Here is a 5099-nt window from a genome sequence, read left to right as displayed (position 1 = left end):
GCTGGCGCGGGCTGGGGCGGGGGCTGCGCTGCCGGCTGGGCTCCGGCTTGGCTGGGCTCGGGCTCGAGGCGCTGTCGGGGCGCGATCGCGGGACTCGCGGCTCTGCGCTGCGCGGCTCTCAACTTCTCTCGCGACCCTGTCTGGCGGGACTCGGCGGGCCTCCTCGGCTCCTCCGCCGCGCTCTCTCTCTCTCTCTCTTTCTCTGTCTTTCTCCCTCCGGGGGCGGAGCGGTGCTCTGGAAGTGCGGGCTGGGCTGGGGCGGGGGGTTTAAGAAGCCCCCGGGCCGCGTTCCCCCCGCCGCGCCTGCGGCCCCCGGCTCCACGTCAGAGCGCCGGCCTCCCAGGAATGCCGCTCGGCCCGCGGGTGGGGGCCGAGCCGAGCCCGCCGGCCCCGCCTCCCTCCCTCCCCTCCCCCACGCGGCCCGCCGGCTGGAGGGGCGCCCTCGACCCCGGCCCGAGCCTACTACCCCGGGGAGGCCCGGGCCCCGGAGCCGCCGCGCTGGAGAGATGACTAGCGGAGCTGGAAAATGGGGGGAGTGAGGGCTCCCAACACCCCAGAACTAAGCTTCGCCGGTCAGAGATGAAATATACCCCCGACCCCTAGGACTAAAGAGACACAAGGGGAAACTGAGGCCAGTGGTTAGGGCAAAACACACTGATCTGGTGTTGAAAGAATCTTCTGGGTTGTTTGGTGGCAGGGCTGTTCACAGGGCCTGGGAGTCCTGGCTCCTAGCCCAGGGTATTGTCTACCTGCGGACAGGGAAGGGAAGTGTGTGTGCTTGTGCGCAGACGGACTGAGAGGAAGTAACGACACTGCCCACGCCAATTAGGGAGAAGGCTTGGGGTGAGGGTGCCCCACTTTACATGTAGAAAAGTCTCATTTGAAGTCCAAACCCAGGGTCCCAGGGGAAGGACTGCGTCTACCCCTGACTCAGTGTCCCTGTCACCAGCCCTTTTGTCCTCATCCTCTCAGAATGAAAGAATGAAGCTGAGCTCAGGAAAAGACTGCCCAGTGAGTCACACTGTGCTCCCCCCCCCACCAAAGTCTGATTCAACCAAGGTGATGAGAGGGGAGAGAGAGCCTCTGCCCTGTAGTACCAGGGAGCCCCCTGGGCGATGTGCCCATTTGGGTCACAGGGCAGATCCTTCCAGTCAAAGGCAGGTTAGCCAGACAGAGACAGAGAGAGTCCTGCCCAGAGTAGTCCAGGGGAAACGTGACGGGGGCTGGTGGGCAGGGAGAGCCCCAGGGAGCCAGCCAGGATGCCTGGGCAGGACTGGGCTGGGCTCAGGGTAAGCCAAGGGCAGCTGACAGCAGGGAAACTGAGGCACTCAAACAGAGGAGCTGAAAGAGCTGTAGAACATACTTTATATAAAAGGAATATATATTCAGCAATTCTGTAGGATACATGTATTCCACGCCTCCTGGCACCCCCTTTAGGCCAAACTTCCTCAGCTTTCCCATCCCTCTGGACCCATAAGTTTGGGCCCCAACTCAAGTTGTGTGATGACCAAAATTTGGCAAGTTTCTGGTGAATCATTTGACCTTATTCCTCTTCCCCCACCAGGCCCGGTGAAAAGGACAGGGAAAGTGGGCATCTTTGGGGGAAGAATGAGGGCAGTCCTTGTTATAGAGCTTGGGAAGAAGTTCAGGAGCTTTGTGGGGGGCAGTGCTTATGGTGAGAGGGGTCCATGAATGATTTCTTTCCCTTCTCATTACTGAGGGAGGGGGAGGAGTAGAGAAGGGACCAGAAACAGAAAAGGGACCTGCTGTGCGTGACTTAGGAGGGGGGAGCTCTGGGGGCCCTGATAGTGACAGGCGAGATATAAATAGCTTGGGCCCTGCGGCTCATGTTCTCTCGGCTGCCTGTGATGAGGTGCTTAGGAATTCCACCCTCCTGCTGGCACCCCCTTCCCTATCTCCAGAACTCTCATTCCCCCATGCCACCTTTATACCATGGCCAAAACCAACCATCAGGCATCAGTGCCATCCGTCTACTTGAGAGGCTGAGCTCTCCTGTGCAGAGATGCCCACCTCCTGGGGACACATGACATGTAGCTGGGTTTCATAAGGGAAGTGTGTGTGTGTGTGTGTGTGTGTGTGTGTGTGTGTGTGTGTACAAAAAGGCAGACTTCTGACACCCAACCTGAGGTATAGATCCAAGAAAGGATGGATTCCTCTCCCTGAGCCTCTGGGGAAAAGAGAAAGGGGTAAAGCAGGTTTGCCTGGAGCTGACAGCCCTTCACAAACCCTAATGGCTCACACTCGTGTTTTGTGGGCGTTACCTTAGGTCCCCCAGTAACTTGAGAGCCTCGCTTAAGGTGGGGGGAGTTCAGAGGGAAGACAGCAAGTGGACAAAGAACTCCCTTCTCCCCCTTCTCATTTCTTCTCTCCGAGAGGTGTGTGTGTGTGTGTGTGTGTGTGTGTGTGTGTGTGTCCCCAGGGGAGTAAGTGAATGGGCGGCAGAGGGTGCCCAGTGCCAAGGATGGTTCCTGGCACCCTTCTCACCCTGCCTGCCCCAGAAACCAGAGCCCGTTACTCTCCAGGATAAATCAGGGCCTGACTCAGGCCCCGGCCAGCCCGTCACAGTCAGCCTGCCCAGGCACAGGCTGGTGACTCAGCCCTCAATATAGCCCATGAGCCCAGGCCCCAGGCCTCGCCATGAGCGCTGGAACAGACCGTGCACAATGCTGGTCCAGGGACCTGCCAAGTGAGGGCCCCTCCCTGAGGAGGGCTGATGTGCTCCTCTCAGAGCCCGGCAGGGGCTTACAGGGGGTTTCATCAGCTGAGTTTTTGCGGCACTGCTGGCGATGGCGACCACAGGCTGTATATAGACCCCTGACTCACCACCCGCTGACCTGTCTCAGGCGACCAGGTTGCCTGGCCTCTCCCTTGGCCCTGCCTCTCCCATCAAGGGGCACTGCTGGTCAGCCAACATTGGCCATATTTAACTTGAGCGGAGCAGAATCTGAGTGAGCGTGTCCAGTGGGCCATGTTTGAAAATCCTGTTTCCCGGAACCAGGGGCATTTCCATAGCCCCCGTGACGGCACCAGGCTGGCCAGGTTCCGCAGGCACTTTGTTTTAATCCGTGATACTGACTGCGGCCCTGGCCCAGGTGTGGCAGGGACAGTGTGGTAGGGTGGAAAGGTCCATAGGCTGAATTCCAGCCTCTTCACCTCTGGTTCTGTAGCCTTGGTCAGGTAATGGAACTCTTTGGGGCCTCAGTTTTTTCGTCCGCAAAATGGAGTTAATAGTACTCTCATAGGGATTTTTTTATGCATGAAGATGAAAGGTGACAACATGTAAAGTGATTAGCATGGTGCTGGGCAGCTAATAGGGGATCAGAAAAAGCCAGTTTGCTTCCTCTGCTGGTATCCTGGGGACCACATGGGTTCTGGTGAGCTAGGCCTTCCTCACAGCTGCCTCTGTCCCCTGTAGAATCCACTGCCGGCATCTCCCACTGCTCCCCTCTTCCCTTCCTTGCATCCTAACACTCCACCTGCCAGAATCAGAACCAGAGTACTTCTGATCTTTAGAGCTACCCACCATGCCCCCCAAGGGCAGCTGGCCCTTGACAGGGGTGGCAGGTGGTGTGCTCTACTGCGTAGCCTGGGAAGGGAAAGCAGAGGGGTCTGTGGTGCAGGGAGAGAGCAGAAAGGAAGCAGTTATGCAGAGGGCAGGAGAGGGGGGAGATGGAGGCCACTGGAGGTGTTCTGAGTCCTTGGTTCTATCTGTACCTGGGCCTGGGTACATGCCTGCCTCTGGCTTCTAAGAGACACCCCTGTGGACTCAAAGCTAACTCCAGGGACTGTTTCACATTCAACACAGGCACTCTGAACAGTGTATCTACAAGACCAGAAAGCACAGAGCCCAGATCTGTGAAGAGGATGGCCTTCCAAGATGAGCTGACACGGGCAAGTGACCTAAAGGGAAGAGCTCTGTATTCTAAACAAAACGGCTGAAGAAAAGGACCACTTCCCTGTCATTGCCAGCTCTGGGTTTGGGCCTGAGAAGGACCAGATGAAGTCCTGACTGGGGGCCGACTGCCTACCAGACCATGACCTCCACCTTGGCTTCAAATACGAAGTTAAAACAGTGATGCTCAGTGGAGGGTCATCTTCCAGACCTCTCCACCACACATGTTCTCCGGCCAACTGGTGGCCGGAGTAAAGTTGGTAAAAAGCAGGGTCTCACTACACTCAACAGCAAGGGGACAGTGGTAGCAGGTGGATCGTGAAGGAATTTCAATTAGGTTACAACTGAGAATACACAATCTAATACAGTGAAGGGCAGTGCTTCTCAAATTTTATCATGCGTACTAATCAACTGGGGATCTTGTTGAAACGTAGATTCTGTGTCAGTGGGCCTGAGCTGGGGCCTGAGATTCTGCCTTCCTAACAAGTTAACAATGCTCATGCTGCAGGCCCGTGGGCCACAACTTGAGCAGCAAGGAGCTAGGCCACCCTAAATGAGCCCTATCTTTAAAGAGGAGTCATTTAAAGGGGACCCATGGCACTGCCCTCAATCTGCCTAGGTACAGCCCTGTGATAAGATAGGTCATGATTTCAGCCCTGGCCCTAGGTCTGCTAGGAGGACTCCCAGTCAGCCTTGTCACTCCTCTGGGCTGCACACAATTTAAAAACCTCCTAATTCTAAATGTCCTTGCTCCCACTAGGAAAACACTGGAAGAAATGAATTCATTTAGTGCTCAGCAGTGCCCACCTCAGTACACACTCTATAGGTATGTGCTGCTTTGTATATTGGGGTGAATGAAACAAACTCCTTTGATGGCAGGTAGAAAGGAGGCAGAGAGAGGGTCCCAGGAAACCGGCAGTCACGGGGGCCATTCTGCCCACTATGGCTTATGAATACACTTGGGGGCTTTCATATGGGAACATTCATGATGAGAACAACCCATCACAAAAGGTTCTGCAGGAATGAAGGTCAACAGGGACACTCATAAATTACCCTCATCGTTCTGCTCATTCCCACTTAGATCCATTCTCAATCCTCTGCCCAGCTGGCTCTGAACTCCGGGAGGCTGACCCTGAAAGACTGTCACCTGGGCATCTCTGCTCTCTGGCTCCCAGTTGGGATCAGC

This window comes from Leucopleurus acutus, assembly GCF_964270905.1.
Source record: "Leucopleurus acutus genome assembly, chromosome: 9".
Lineage (NCBI taxonomy): Eukaryota > Metazoa > Chordata > Mammalia > Artiodactyla > Delphinidae > Leucopleurus > Leucopleurus acutus.
This window is presented reverse-complemented; position numbering follows the sequence as displayed.